This window comes from Camarhynchus parvulus, chromosome 14 (genome assembly GCF_901933205.1).
Source record: "Camarhynchus parvulus chromosome 14, STF_HiC, whole genome shotgun sequence".
NCBI lineage: Eukaryota > Metazoa > Chordata > Aves > Passeriformes > Thraupidae > Camarhynchus > Camarhynchus parvulus.
The window spans coordinates 15,813,071-15,830,074 of record NC_044584.1 but is presented as its reverse complement, the minus strand read 5'-3'; the positions used below and the strand labels follow the sequence as shown (position 1 = coordinate 15,830,074).

Genomic DNA, 17,004 nt, shown 5'->3' with positions numbered 1-17,004 from the left:
AGCAGCTCACTGACTTTCTACTTCAAGCTGCAAAATTTGCATCAACATTTCCCACAATATATAGAGAAGGATACTATGATTTTTTTTTTTTTTAACACAAGGAGTTATAACGAAAAAGAATCAGATTTTGATGCTGCTTCCTTTTTATCACAGTTATGGTACTTTCACACTTTTAGCTCTTTTTTATTTTTTTTTAGGATCACAATAAAAAACAGTGTCCTTGAATAAAGTATTTGTGTTAATAAGTTTTGGCAGACATAATTTTTTAAAGTGTAAAATATACAAAGAAGTGGTTTGCCCTATCCAAATCATCCATTAGCACAACAGGACCATCCAAAATGACATCATCACATATACCAGCTAAAGCACAAACAATTCAGGGGGTTAAGAGCAGCTTTATTCTGACAGAAATTGAGCAGAATCAAAGGTGAGTTAAAAGAAAGGCTCAGACAACATCCTATCACCGATTTAACCCATTAACAGCCCCAGGGGCGAGAGCAGAGGAGCCAACACAAATATCAGTGGTGTGTGCCAAGGAGCCAGATGCCATCGCTGCAAAATCACTGCCTCAGCTTGGCATCTGTGCCTTGAGCCTGCCAGCCCCACGGGGAGGAGAAGCTGGGCAAGCAGCATTGATTGGGGCTGCAGAGAAAGTGCTTCTCTCTCTTCCCTTTGCCTTTCTTCATAGCTGGGCTCTTGGCTGGCATTGGCAAAGCTTGTAATGAGAGAGCAGAGAGAACTCAGGCATTTCCATACAAACTTAAATATTAGATATTTATTATATATTTATTATTTATTATTATTTATTATTATAAATATTATTTAAATACCATTTATTATATATACATATATATACACCTATATATATATATATATACACCTATATACATATACACACATATATATATACACACACATATATATAGATAGATAGATAGATAGATAGATAGATAGATAGATAGATAGATAGATAGATAGATAGATAGATATGGATGGATGCATGTTTATATGAAAATGATTATGTATGTGCATTTGGGCATACTGGACCAGAAAAAGGGAGAGATCAAGGAAGGAGGCAAAAGAAACCAGAGTGAAGTAAAACCAGAACAACACACAATAAGACTCTGAAAATAAGTGTTTACTTTCCATGCATGCTAAAGTAAATTTTAATATTTTAATTCTTTTAAAATAGCGCAACTTCAGTAATTTCTCTAACTTTTCACAAGTCACATCTGCTCGGTAGCCAAATTCTTGATGTGTTCTCTTTGAAATGACATTACACATAGGCAGGTTCAAAGCATTTGCAAGTTTAATTTTCAGGATTTAAACCAAATTATTTTATGTGATTATTGATATCATTCTGTCACACCTGAATAATATATCTACATATACATCTAAATATTGATTGATCACTTAATTTTTAATTTAGTATCCCTATTTTAATAGGAATAATTTCTAGCCATAGTCAGTACTCAGGCTTCTCACAGTGGGCCTAACCAGTCTAAAGCATTAAAAAGAGGGTCTGCAATAGTTTGAGTGGCCTCCAGTGATGGTGAGGCCACTGGAAACTGCAAACCAAGGAACTGGGAGCCTTTCTGGTTGGTCAGAAATTAGCTCTCCATGTATTAAAGGTGTGCTATCAAATGCAAATAGCTGGAGGTGTGTGGATTGGGTAGGGGGTTAAATGCTGTGACACAGGAAAACTTTAATTTCTTCTGTTTTCAAGACTGAATGTTCAGTAATGTGGAAAAATCTGTGTGAAGCAGAAATCTTGTGAACAGGCAAAATCTTTTTTTTGTTGTTTTTAAGTGAAAGTAGCCCAGTAGTAAATATGAAATAAAAGTGCTAATTAATTCAGGGAAAGCTCTTTAAATATATATTGATCAGAGACAGACATTTGAGGTGAGCTGTAGATTTAAAACATTACTTTCCAAAGCTCGAAAAAAGCTCACAGAATATCGTGTTTATGATTCAGCTGTCAAACATGGCTGGAAAGACCCAATTTAGGGCAGACAATAAAGGGTTTTGATGAACACACATTCCCTCTGCTACCCCATGGACAGAGCAAGGCTACTTTTTTGTGTGATGGTGCCGAATTCTGAAATGAAACACAGTGGGAAGGAGGAGGTTGAAAAGACTTCAGAAGTGAGCATCTGTCTTGGAACTAAAGGATTTTTCCCCCTTTAAGTTTCAGTTTCCTATGTTTGTCATGCATTCAGTACATGCTAAAGCTGTACAAAAGATACCACTGTCACAGCATGGGGAATTATGAGCAAGAGCAAAGTTGTGTCTAGAGTTGGTCTGGACAAAAGGGGATTTTTGCTCTCTGAGTTCTTATTAAAACCTTCAGGTCCATTTTTTTTAGGCTCACTAATCATTGCTGAGAAATAGCAATATTTAATCATAAATATAATTTAGTTTTTAGCAGCAGCTAAAAACAAAATTATATTTAGTTTTACAATTTTTAATAAATTATAAATATTTTGACAGGAGGATAGAATTGGCATTATGCTATTTAAGGTTTTTATGTCATAAGAGATCCATATGCATAGATTATTATAGTTATTTCAGAGTTAAATCTTCAGCTCCCTTATCCTAGAATAAAGTCTTTATCATTGGGTCTTGAGTTTCCAAGTGTGTCATGATTAAAATATTTTAGCTTGGCAGTATTACCTTTGAGTTCATTCATTCTTTCTTCATTCTCCTCTTTATTATAGATGGTCTAAATTTTTTCACTTCACTTTTGTACACTTCAGTGCTTCACAGACTTCACTCCCTAGACCTTACCACATAAACTCTAAAGGGTTTTTTTTCCTTTTATTTTTTCTTTCATATATTTTTTAATTAATTTGTAACATAGGCAACTGAACATAGGTTCTGATTATCAGAGGGAGGAGCTGTAACTGAACTTTTAAAGATTTAAAAGCAATATACCAGAGAGGCTTGAATAATTTGACATTTGGATATGGATGAAGGCTAAGTGGCTGATTATTCCAGAGAAGAAGTAGAAGAATTGAGGTTTTGGTGTTATGGAATTACAGAATGACACAGGCTGCAGGGGCCCTCTGGATGTTGCTGAATCACTGCACAAAGCAGGATCAGCTGTAGGTGCACAGGGAGCAGGTTTGGGGCATCCCCATGAACTCACAACCAGTATGGGAACACTGCTCCACTGCTGGGTAGATTCTCCTCACAGGAAACTGGTTCTCTGATATTTAAATAGGGTGTAATGTGAGTCAGTCTGTGCCCATTGCCCCTTCTGATTTGCCAGCACTGAGAAGTGTCTGGCTGCATCCTCTTTCCACCCTCCCTTCAGGAGTTCATGTGCATTTCTGGGATCCCTCGAGCCTTTCCTTCTCTGCCTGAGCAGCCCCAGCTGCCTCAGGCTCTCCTGGATGATCCCCCACTCCTGATCCATGCCCTGGTGCTGTGCTGCCCTGGCTGCACCTTGTCCATCTGCTCACCCTGGAGAGCACAAACTCCCACCACTGCTGGCTTGGAGGGGAAGGATCCCATGCCCTGGGTTCTGCTCCCCAGAGCTTTCCTGACACCTCCCGGGCTGCTGCACCTGGCCTTTGCTGTGAGGGCCATTTGCTTTCCATTGTTATTCACTCATCCTCCTGCTCTTCCCTGTCCTTTTCCCTAAAGCTCCTTTCCACACAGTTGTTCCCTAGATAATATTTTTATCCTCTTCCTCACCAGACTGCAGTACTTGGAGTGCATTTTCAGTTTTTGGGTTTGTATTGCTTTGAGTAATGGTTAAAGTCTGATTTTAAGGTTTTTTTTTCCTTCCCCCAAGCCTTTTGGAATTTATCATTCCCAGAATGCTCCTGTATTCTGTGAGTAATAAATCTTCCTGGTGTTTTGTGATTTGCAGTTCATAGGACAAATTATTCAAACATCTTATTACTGTTTCATTAAACCCCTTTTTATATGCTGTATCACAAAGATATTTTGAATTCTAATAGACATTGGTGCTTTATAGTATTCATGCTTTATAATATTCATGTTGTTTAAATGTTTTGCCTTTTCTTTTGCTTTTCATTTCTCTCTTATCTGAGAGATATGATATCCTACAATTTTTTATTTCTGATTATTTGGAAATCAACACATAATTCATATAGCTCAATTGCTGTCATTGATATACTCAAATTACAGTTATGGCTATTAAAGAAAATTATTAAGAACTCAATGCCTTGAATTTCAGTGACAGTCTGCTGCCTTATCATCCTTTTAAAACCCCAGTACAAAAACTTTAGGTGATTATCTTTTAATTGTACATGTGAATGAGTTGGAGGAAGGATGAACCGAGCAGGGGCAAAGCTTCTGAGTAATCAAAGAAGTTTTAATGTACTTTAAACTGGCGAAAATGTTAGTGGTCTTTTTTTGGAATGTGCAGTGCTCTATTTCTGTGGCTGTGGGCTGGAAACAGATTGGATGTCAGACTGATTGTCAGCATTTGTGTTCACGGCTTTTACGTGTGGGTGGTTTCTCCAGTAAAGAATTCTGCATTTATTGTAAAAACTAGTAAGGTAATTTTCCTATAGCTGGCTACTTATGAAAATACATAAGGTGCAATTAATGTATAACAAGGATTGGAAAATTTACCTTCTGTTTCAAAGGGAAACAAACTCCTGAAACATAATTCACTATGAGAATATTTGAATCAACAGACTGAACATAAAATTTTTGATGTGTCCTGAAAAGATTTGATAGGATAAGTTTAAAGTAGCTTCAGATTTTGTCTTTCCTCTCTGTTGCTTCTATCACAATAACGATTAATTACTGTATGCTTGAATAAGCATCCACTGAATCAATGTATGTGCATTTTTACACCTATTACGAGATGGTGGCGTATAATCTTTGCTGGGTTTATACTTTGTCTTTTTGATCTACCCTGTCATCACACTTTGGAATAGGAGTTAATTCAGTTCTGTGTTCTGGCTCACTGGAACATCGTGAACATGTCATTTCCCACTTCTCTAAGACAGGAATTCTCAAAGTTCTTTTGGGCCAGATGATTAAGCGTTCTGTTTGAGGAGTTCTGTGAAATTTGCTTCCAAAGAAAGCAGTCCAGTTTTCCTGGCCAACCTTGGGGTTGTGTTGTTCCCTCTGTACTTACTGCTCCATCCTTGGTCATCCAAACCCTTTTCACATGATCAGGACAACAGCTTGTGAAATTCCTGAGCATCACCTGAAGTGCCAGCCAGAGGTGTGTGACAGCCACCAGCAAACCCCATTCCCCTGTGCCTTGGTGCCAGAAAAGCCCTGACACCACACAGAAACAGCCACAGCTGGATCATTTCATTTCATCTCTACCTTGGATCAATCTTGGTTATGCAAATCTTACAACATAATTTATATTTGTTTGCCTACACATATGCTTTAAATCAGAGCTGCTTTGCAGGTAGATATTTAGTTGATGACAGGGTTTTTTGTTTGTTTGTTTGTTTTGCTTAAACAGACCATGAAATCCTATTTAACTGTAGGTTGATACTACATCAACAAATATGGTTATAAAGCAAAGGTTTGTTAAATTGGTACAGAGATCACCATGAAAGGAGAAAGATTTGAGCTGGAGCTGCTGATTCTCTGACATTTTGATGGCTTTGTATGTTTAGCTGCTCTGAAGCAAATTAAGAAAGGTTACTATGCAAAAGGTTTGATGGCTATACTCAGAATAGTTGGCAGAACAAGAGAGCAACAGTTAGGGACAAGTGGAAAATTTCAGGCTGAATAAATATGAAAAATGTTTCTTCCTTGGTAGATGTAGTAAAGTCTAACAGCAGCATTTTTGGGCTAATGTGTAAAAAATCCCAATCACAGGAAACCCAGAAAGAGCAGCACTGCCCTGATCAAGGAGATAATGTATGCCCGTGTTTTAAAAGTTAGATTAAAGAACAAATTTTGGTGATTATAGAAAAATCTAATTATATTTGGTAAGCACTTAATTTATTATGTTAATTTCTAATGAAATATGTTATTTTACATATTTACTTTCATGGTGAATGTTTATGTAGTTCTGTAAAGGAAGTCTACTGAAAAAAAATCTTTGAAAAGACAGTTTATGTCTTACTGTGTGAAATAACTTCCTCTACTGTTGGCTGCTCTATAACATGGTTAATTCAGATAAACATTAAAGGTGTATAAACATATTTTTGTCTAAATAGTACAAAACTGAGGGATTTTTCTACTACGTTTCTTTGGCCCCTGCTTTTGTTTAGTTTGATGATCTAGGGAGGATAAGTTCTCTCAGCCATACCCAGCTCTGCATGAATTCAGATTGTTCATCAGATAATAGATAACAAAAGAAATGTACCAAACAGTATAAAGCTGAAATGGCAAAAAATGCAGTTGAAATTGAGAGAAATATAGAGACAGGACAAAATATGAACTAATAAATCCTGCATGAAAGCATCTAAATACTTAATATTACTTGTGTAAAGCTTTTGTTTTGCTATGAAAGACCTGAAATATAATAGCTCTTTGGTCTGTCTAGAATATAAATAATGTGATGACAGCATCATTCTGAAGTTCATGCATGTTTTTAAAGTGATTTAATGTTCTCCTATAGTTCTCAATTTTATCCAGATGCCTTATTCAGTCACACCAAAAGCACATTACTGAACATTTTATTTATCATTCTGTGAAGCTTAATTCACTTGCAAGTCAGAGCTGCAGTTTTCAGCTGAGCTGCATTTCACACCTGTTTGGAGAAGGAAAAAGATTGAGGTGATTTTGTGTTTCAGTCTGAGATTTCTGAGGATGCATTTCTTGAAACAGACTCAACAGAGTAGCAGGCTTCTTCCACAAATCCTGCGTGCTACGTGCAATTCATTATTAATTTTTCCTTTATCAACTGGATTTTAGTATACCCACTTCACTGATCTATAGATTTCAAGAAAAATTGCTCTTAAATTTCATTCATCTGAGCAAAATCTGAAAATTACCTCCAAATTTCTAATGGCTCTGTAAGTTTTGTGTTTAAGAGCAATTACCTTTGATTTGCAAAATTTTTTCTCTTTGCATTCATTGACATGAAGGATTCTTTCAGGAATTCAGTAGGTGGGGCACTTAGATGACATAGTGAGTGTGTGGGTACTGGCTTGTGAAGAATTCTCCCACTTTCTAATCAGCTCTGGCTTAGAATGTTTTCTTAGAGGTAATTATCCCCAGTAAATCCAGTCAAGGTCCTGCTTGAATAATTAAAATATTTTCTTTGCAATTATTTGTTTGAAATAGGATGCTTGTGTTTTTTCATAATTTCAGAGAATTATGACAAATCATGGGGTTAATTTTTGAAGATACAAGGGGCCCACATTTCAGTGGAAGAAGAAATGATCCTTTAGTGTATTTTCTGGTATTTTAAAATCTTCTACTGCTTGAAGATGAAAACAAGCAGTAAGATGACACATTTAATTGAGGGCTATCCCATTTTTGAGATCACTTGTACCTGGAGATAATTGCCATTTTTTTTTTACGATTTCCTTGCAGAATGATCAGAAGCTGTCATTGACAAACAAATCTTTTTCTCTCCGGTGCCTCTGAATGCAGGTATCAGTAACAACCGCCAGCTGTTCACAGCAGAAGCCTCAATGATGTGATCACCACTGAGGGAACTGAGGTGCTGCTGCACCTGGGCTGTGCCCAGGTGACCCTCTCGTGGTGCTTCCAGCTGGGCTCAAGGGACTCACCTGCTACTTCATCTCCTTTATCCTATAAAGAATATTTTTGTAATTCCTTTGCAAAGAGTCACTTAAAAACAAATTTTAAGCAAGTTATAAGTGATGGGTTTTGTCCTCTCTTCAGCTCCTTGTGTCCTTCCAGTTTCACAGTAAATTAGGCAGCTTAAAAAACATGATTTCCATGTGCAATTAATGTGAGATTGTATCTCATCTCACTGTTTTCCTTCTCACAATCATTTCCAAGGGTTAGAAGGCCCAGATTTTCATAACATGCTGCAGAAATCAATATTTCACAGCTTACTTTTGGAAAGAAACTATCACTTTGTTTTGTCAGAATTCACATTTCTGGTGAAGGTAACGTGGCTTGCTTCACACAGCTGCCATTTGGAATGTTTCCCCTACTTCTTAAATATTAATATCAAATCAAATCTTGCTCCTGTATAGTTTGTCTGAATGTCATTTTATACCCTCTTCAAAAATTTTTTTAAGATTTTTGACACTTTATTTGTAAGAATCTATTAATGGAAGACGACCATTTGGAATTTGCTGTACAAAATCAACTCAAGTTGCAAGCACTGATACAGAATTCAGCTTGAATTTTTCATCTTTTTTTTCTTCAGGCTCTTTGTATAGCAAGAAAAAATGTTGTAGCCTGTTCTGAAATAGTGTGCCACATGCACATAAAAATATATCATAATTGGCATAACTGCAATTTAGTTGTAAGGATAAAATTCCTATTAGGAATCTACATATCATATTAGCCAAACAGTATCCATCCTGCAGTATATTATTTTGGTAACACGATAGCTGGGTTTGAAATGGAATCCAAAGGTCAGAGTTGGCAGCAGAATGGGAATTAGGTAATCACATTTTCCTTCCTGCCACTGACCTCATCCCTCTCCAGTCCCCACTACAACTGCCTGTGTTGTAGCAAGTGTGGAAACCCTGCTCAAATACATTTGTGCTACTTAATTTTTTAAACTTCCAGTGAGGCAAGTTTGCAGAGTGCATTTTAACCTTTTTTTTTTTTTGTGGGGGTGGCACTAAACCAATCAAGCATTTGATTACTTGGGATCAGTAAATTTGTTGCATTAAATATCTCTGTAATTTTCATTTTTCAGATGGTGTCTCTCGGTTATTTAAATTATATTAGCAATTACTACATTTACAATAAAAACAGATAAAGACAATAATAAATTAAAATGTTCATCCCCCACAAAAGCCCATTATTCCCTGAACTGCACTTCCTCACTGCCAGTAGAAAACCTGTGTTTGTAAACTTACTTTCAGAAAGTCACAGAGTCATTATTTGAGGACTTGAGCACTTGAATTTTTCTTGTTCTGAAACCCAGAAATTCCTAAATTTAAACTGCTGTTTTTCTCCAAGCATATGATGTAGACAGTTACTGGCACATAAATTAAGATTACATGGGACAGAAGTAAAGCTGGGTTTAGTTTGACTAAGGAGATGCAGAAACCAGCATTCATTCATGATAGTGGTGGGACACCAAAAATGCTGTGTAACTAAGTGAGCACTGGCACACCTGATTCACAGAATCACAGAATCGCTGGGATTGGGAGAGACCTTCAAGATCATCAAGTCCAACCCAGCCCAACAGCTCAGCTAAACCCAGTGCCACATCCAGGCTTTGTTAAACACACCCAGGGATGGTGACTCCACAACCTCCCTGGGCAGCCATTCCAGAACTTTATCACTTTTTCCATAAAAAAAACCACCTTTTCTTAATATCCAGCCTGTATTTCCCTTGATGCAGCTTGAGGCTGTGTGCTCTGGTTCTGTCAGAACCTGGAGAAAGAGCCCAGCCCCAACTGAGCACAGGCACCTTTCAGGAGCTGTGCAGAGCGATGGGGGCAGCCCTGAGTCTCCTTTTCTCCAGGCTGAGCACCCCCAGCTCCCTCAGGGGTTCCTCACAGGGTTTGTGTTCCCAGCCCCTCTCCAGCCTCTCTGGACGTGCTCAGCGTCCCAAGGTCCTTCCCAAACTGAGGGGCCAGAGCTGGACACAGCACTCCAGGTGTGACCCCACCAGTGCTGAGTACAGGGGCAGAATGACCTCCCTGCTCCTGCTGGCCACACCATTCCTGATCCAGACCAGGAGCCATTGACCCTCTTGGCCCCCAGGGCACACTGCTGGCTCCTGTCCAGCCTGCTGTCCCCCAGGTCCCTTTGTGCCTGGGCACTGTCCAGCCACACCGTCCCCAGCCCAGAGCACTGCAGGGGTTATTGTGGCCGAAATGCAGGACTGGGCACTTGGACTTTATTAAACTTCATGCTGGCTCCTCTGACTCTCAAACCCAAGTGAATCTCACACTTGGACACCATGAGGTGTCATAAGCACTGACAAGGGAGAGGCATCAGCTCTAGATCCACAGCTGGACAGGGCTGAGCTGGGACAGTGCAGCTGACTTCTTCACACCACCCCAACAAAGAGGGATTTGTAACACTCTATTAGGTGCTGACTTTATTAGGTAGTGTTCAGAGAGGTGAGATTCATCCTCAAAGTTAAATTGATAAATTTAAACTCTTGGGAAATAAATCCTTGAGTTTAGACCATTTCTCTGTACCTACCAAAATGCATGAAAGGCAGTATTCTCAAGGGATTCTAGCAGTCTTGGATAGGCCACCAGAGAAAATGGGATATTTTTCAGGAACGTGACTTTGGCCCTGTCAAGTCAGTCAGAATACCTGCTCAAATTTGACCAACAACTGTTAAATAACTCCCAGAAATTAATGGGTTGGAATCTCATGATTTTGCCTCTTCTGAACATCTCTCTTGTCCCACTGCAGATGGGGTTGTGTGTGCAGGTCATGCAGGAGTAGCTGATTGTTCTGCCCCTGGCTCACAATTCCAAAGTTTTGTTGGAGCAGGGAAGAATGCTGGAGAACAAAAAAGAATGAATGAAAGCAAGGAACCAAAGTTTTTTTATTTTGTGATTCAGTCATTCCAGTGTTGTTTTGCCTGTGCATATTCTCAACTGACTGAGGGAGGGTCAAGCTCTGTATGGGAAACATGTATGGAATAAAACAGGATGTTTAAATTCTAATTTCACAGATAAACTTACTTCTGGTGTTTTGTAGGCTTTATTATTTAGTTCAAAGTCTTGGTAAATTATGTAATTTACTTTTGTCATTATCAATATATAAAATCATTTAGGGGTAGGTAATATGAAAAGAGTAAAAAAATCTGCAAGCTTCTCCAGTAATTAGGAACTGTGTACAACTCCATTTTGTTGATCAGATTTTTTGCTTTCAGCTTGTAGGTAACTGAGATCTAGAGCAACCTCAGAACTGAGCAAATTCTTCTTTGTGTGTTTTTCAGTAACTTTAAAGTAAAATGCTGGGGAAAACCTATTAACTCAGATTTCTGTGTAAAGTATTAGCATTTCAGTTTGTCTGTGACTTCAGGGGTATACGTTGTCTTTGTAAGAATATCATTTGCCATTGCAGAGGCCATAGGGTGGGTTTTGCTGGATTGTTTTATCTGTTAGTAATACATCTCATAATTCCCTAACTAACAATGATTTTTCTTAAGCACTCTTTAAAAGCATTTCTGTAGAGAACCTGATACTCATCAGCAGGATTAAAATGACTGATGAATTATGCAGCAAGTCTGTCTGCTCCTTGACTAAGTATTTTATGGCAATTGAATCACTTTGGCAAGATTTAGGTAAATAAGATTGTTAAAGTTTGCTTGTTTCAAATGTATTTCTTTCCATATTATTTCAGTCTTGAAAATCATATTGACTTTTCAGCACTAGGTCCTGAAATATTTAAGAATGAGGAGTACATGAAAACACACCTTAACTTGAAGTCAAGAGAAATTTTTGAGGATCAGTGGTGTGTATCAGGTGTGATTATCCACTCCCAGAACTGCCCTTTTAGTGTTGTTTTATTGTGGAAAATGATAAAACTAGATACAATGATAAACTTACAATGGAGTTTAACTTGCAATGCATCACTAAATCCTTGAGAAAAATGTTCCTGCTGCCTTCTCTGCAGCACTGCAGTGTTCTGTGTTCAGAGAGCCCAGGACTGCACTCACCGGGTGCTCAGGCTTCCACCAGTTCCATGAGTTTGGCTCAAGGTAAATGGAGGATGAAACAATGCTACAGATATTTTACTGGTTGTTGTTAGTAGTCTAGCTGCTGGTTTAGTTAGGCTGGCATTTGGTTTTTTTGCTGTTTTGTTTTATCTGTGGGATCCTGAAGTTTCCCTGTCTGGAGATCACTGGTGAGTCCTTGCCTTTAATTTTGCTCCTAATGATTATTCTAGTGAAGACAATTCCAATATTTTATATTTTAGCTTTTTTTATTGAGAGGTAAGACTATAACACCCGAGAAATGTTTCTTATCAGAATTAGGGAATGTAGGTTTGGTTACAATAATACTGGCTTCAAGGAAAAATTCAAGATCCAGTGGTAAAACTGCACCTATAACGCACATAGAGTAGCTGATCCAGTGAGATCTGTGCTGCACCCTAGTAAGGGTTGGCATTGTCTCTGGAGCAGGGAGGGGAGGTCTGTGGCTTTGGGGTTCCCTTTCAGTTACAGGGGGGGCACTAAATGAGATGTGGTGGAACCCTTTGTGTGTAGGTGGGGTGGCTCGTGCTGAGCTCTGACGGTGGCACCTGCTGGTGGCACCTGCTGGCGGTTGGGTGGCCTGGCTGAAATTCCCAGCAGATCCCAATCAGTGCCCTGCAGCAGAGCAATCTCCATCACCGCTTTCACCTGTGGTGGGAGGAGCCCTGCTGGGGCACCTGGTGGGTCCGAGCTGATAAAAGGTTTTGGGGGAGGTAGCACTTGCACTGTGCTGAGTTCAGCTGTGTGGAACAACAGGTATGGGAGCATTTGGTGTGAATAATTTTGCAATTTACCTGGTTTTAAATGTTGACTTTATCTCTGTAATGATGCACAGGACTTGCACACAATTGTGTTTTTTATTTATATGGATGTTTTATGGATAGTGATATATTTTCCTGAACTTTAAGGAAAGGAAGTGACTTTTAAAGTCTTGGCTTTCTGTTGCTTTGAACAACCACTACAAAAACATAATACTTGAAGCTTCTTGGTTCTCTGTCTCTTAATTTAAATACAGTATTTGCAAATGAATAATTTTATCTGTTTGATGTACTTTTCATGCATTTTCTGAGCAGAAATTAAGCCTAAGTTTTGGAGATATACTATTTGTGTAAACATGTCCAGGCTCTGGCTGAAGAGGAGGGCAATGCTTCCCCTTGCTAGCTTTAACTGACGGGTTTGGCCTAATATGAGAAATGTTTCTGCTCCTTTTGTGCTCTTGGGATGTCCATGAAGGAGCCTTTCCCAGAGGAGAAATTGGGTTTGGTGGGTGAAGCTACAAAAGATGAGGTTGGAGAGTTAAGCCAGGCCCAGATGGGTTCTCTGTGCACAGGATCAATTAGACACCATTGTGGGAAGGACTGGGAGCCCCAGGATATATGTGGGGTTTCATATTGTGTATGAGTCCATCCAGCCCCATATGTTCAGGCACTTTATTAGCAGGTGTTCTCTGACCTCACTGATATTCTCTGACTCCGAGAGCTGAATTTCATGTATCAGTCAGGTTTACAGAAAAGACCACATTCAATATAAGCAATTCTTTAAAATCCCCTTCTAGGTATTTTTTCTTTTATTTTTTTTAAGTGTTGATATTATTTTATGAGGTTTTAATTAATAAATAATACTATTTCTATTAAAATAAATCATATTGTATGAGTATCATATTGAGAGATGACAAAGCAAGGTATAATTTCCTTACAAAATATAACAGCTGTGAGGGGATCCAGTCTCAATTTTTATATGGTCAGAATTAAGCCAAAACCAAATGACTTTGCTTTGTGTCTTTAAGATTTTTATTTTAATCTGAGAGTCTTTGGAGACATTCCATAAATAGAATTTAGAAACTGCAAAACTAATTCAGATGCACTAAAAATGAGTCAAATTTGAAGAGTAATTTATTTTCAAATTTCTGTGATGCTTTCTTTAATTCAAATACTTGTAGTAATTTACGTCTAATTATGGTGTTAAAATTTTGATGTTGCTGAATTTTCTTGAAATTATTTTAAATTTCATTAACAAATTCTAAATCTTCAAGGAATGGACAAAACCATAGTCTTAGCTGGAGAACTAGTTTTGGTAATTTAAGGAGAGCAAAGAGGAAGCATTATTTATGTGCATGAGAACATTTCAAAGGGAATTTTGTTAATTTTTTTTTTCTTTCAAAGTGTATGAATATGAATAGGAGATTTTTTTTGAGTATGGAGTGAAAGGGAGAAAGGGGAACTGGTCTTTCTGATGCTTTGTTACTTGGAATTTGAGGCAAAGATTCTCTCTTTTAAAGAACCCCACGAGAAAATCCTTTAAGACTGGCATAAGCACAGTTGGAATAAATAAGCTTTAAGGCTTTCTTTCTGTTTGTGAGGGGTTTTGTGCTTGTCATGGCTGGGAGATTCTTGGAAGGCAGAGGGAAGCTGGCTGGTGTGCAAGTGCTGCTGGTTGTGCCGGTGCTCACGCTGAGGAGCACCTGCTTCTCCCCAGGGTGCCCAGCCTGTTTCTGCTGCAAACCACTCAGCTCCGCATTTTGTACATTCCACAGAGCACAGGCAGTGTGTGCTGAGCTCTGGTTCCTGGAAATCACTCTGCAAGGGAGGTGAAGGTCCCATCCAGTGTTAAATGTTGTTTGATGCTTGAGTAGAGGAGTGTGGTCGTAGGTTTGTGACATTGAACACTGAGAGAGGTCTCAAACTAAGGAATGGCAGGTAATCTTTGTGTAATTGTCCAGCAGGAGTAGATTTTAATACTGGGTCTTGGATGGTCTGAATCCTGGAGGATGAGACACTTGAACTTTGCTGAAATAATGCCAAAAAGCAGCAGAGGGGAACAGGAGAGTGAATTCAGAGTTCCCAGTGTGAATTTTGTTGCATTGAGAAAGTTTAGAAAGGAAGGAATTACAGGTAGGAGAGAAGAAGGATGGCCACCACAGCAAGGGAGAGCTGATTAGTGTGGATGAAAGTGGCTTTGAGAAAATATTGTAGATGAATTTTCGCACTCTAGTTAGTAGCTGAGGGAAAAAAAAGACTCAGTGGTGTGGAGTGTGACACCTTATCAATTGAAGTAGGAAAAGATGAAAAAAAAAAAGACCAATTAGAGTGTGAAGAGAGGAGGAGGGAGCTGATGCTGGACTCATGAACAGAAAGAGGTTACACTAATGAAACAACTGGAAATGTAATATGGAAAGGACAGGATCCCTGGACAATTGAGGGGAAAATGCAATTAGGAAAAAAGCAACTGCTTCATTGAAAATTGGTGGATAAACCAGAAGAAAAGAAAGGAGCCAATATTGACTCTGTGCATAAAATTGGACTTTCTGGTACTTCTGTCCCTATCTCAAACTAAATAACCCTTTATAGGCAGCTTTGTACCAATTTCATATACAAAACTCCTTCCATGCCTAAGCTTGCCATTCTGCAAGGTTAGAGAGCCAAAATTCCTAAGTGAAAAAAAAATAAAATAAAAAAACCAACGAAAACCAACCTTTTCCTTCTAGATTCTGGCACAGGAATGAGACTGGGTCATGGCATCAGGGATCTGTCTTCTGGAATGAGATTTTGGAGAGTGTGTGGGTACCTACCTTGGGAACCCTTGGTAGTGCTTCAGTATAAACTGAAACTTAAAGCTACAAACCCCTGAATTTTAGTTCTCCTGAGTCATATCTTTATCTCTTGGGGTGAAGCTGGGTATTTAACTATAACCTGTCAGGCTTGGTCATAAGAATTGGAAGTTTTTGCTTTTTAGCTTTTCAGATTTAAAGCTAAAAGAAAGAACTAGAGATAATGGAGTCATTGAGCTAGATTTGGAAGTGACTTAGCCCATGTTATGGGGCAGGGCCAAAATGATGAGGAATATTTTGAGTTTTGCTGGTAGATTATGATAAACAAGTCCTGGCGGGAGCTGCAGAGGAATCCTTCATTGCACTGGAGGGATCCCATACTCTGGGGAGTGGACAGGAAGCAAAGGACAGGGGAAGTGGAGACAGGGAGGATTTCTTGGCGCAATACATGAGCATGTTAATATCCGTCTGGTAGACATTAAAGTGAGTCCAGCATTGAGGACTAAGTGTGGTGGACTTAGATTCAGAATTTATAAGGGATGTCCAGGTGTGTACAGAATAATAAAAGAAGTGGTTTCACTGTGGAAGGAAGCTGTGCTGATGTCCAGTTAATTTAATTCCTACAGAAAAAAAGAGGCAACCTTTCATAATAGCATAATTAATCTATCACTTATTCTCCTTCTGAGATCTGACATCCTTTTAATTTTTAAGAGATTAATAATATTTCATAAGAAAAACTTCTTGATCAAGTTGTGTTTATGCTGTCCTACTGGATATTCTTACAATTAAATTTGATGCTACTTTGGTTATTTTAATTTTTATTACTATTACATGGAAACAACCTCTAAAGTTATGTTCTCCTGCAGCTTATTTTGTCCTCAAAGTTAAATTCTTTCCTTGTGAATTGATAACAGCAGCAAAATGTGAGATGTGGTGGTACAAATTATGGAGTGAAAAAAACAACAACAACAACAAAACAAATGGGTCAAACTTCTGTGGATTAATGAATTTGTGTGAAAATTTTAGTTTAAAATAACTGCTGTATATGTGAACAAATTAGAGAGTGTAGTACTGTGAGTAACTTGTGTCTATATAAAATAAGAAAACAAAATTCGGTATAAAAGCAAATTTAAGTGAAACATGCATGATCAAATACTCTCTCTTTCTCCTGTCTGACACTTGACAAACTGCCACAAGTGGCACCAAGCAAAAGAAGGCTTTGTCACTTCAGGTCCAGCTGTACTCTTCTGAGCAGTGTGTCGCCCTCCCATTCTATGGACTGGACATAAACAAGGTGTACACAGTTTTGTGTGGTTAATATTCCTTAATCTTTAGATTAATTTTAAAAAAATCCTGAATTTTTAAGTTTCATTGAGTTAATTTTCTTAGAATAATATTGTCATGTCTTCTCATCTGGAATTGTGGAAAAACCTTTTAGGGCAAGACTACACATTTTCCTAATGGAAAAACCATTATAGGGCAAGGCACACTAGTTGTCTTTCTAAGATTGTGATATAAAGAATAACCTAAATGCTAATTATTAAGCTGCACACCTGTGTCCAAGGGGTCCTTTTGTATGCAGGCTTGTTCCAGTGTGTCAGACCTAAAGAATTGCTTCAAGTACCTGTTTGTAGAAGTTGATTTGATGTTGTGACAGTAATGCATGGCTGGTGTG

General features: G+C 38.3%; 1 protein-coding gene across 6 annotated transcripts in view; it reads left to right on the top strand.

The window, feature by feature from the left end:
• The window catches only part of RBFOX1 (RNA binding fox-1 homolog 1), an 815,431-nt gene that overhangs the window by 525,469 nt on the left and 272,958 nt on the right, over window positions 1–17,004 (top strand). The gene's annotated exons all lie outside the window — the stretch shown is intronic.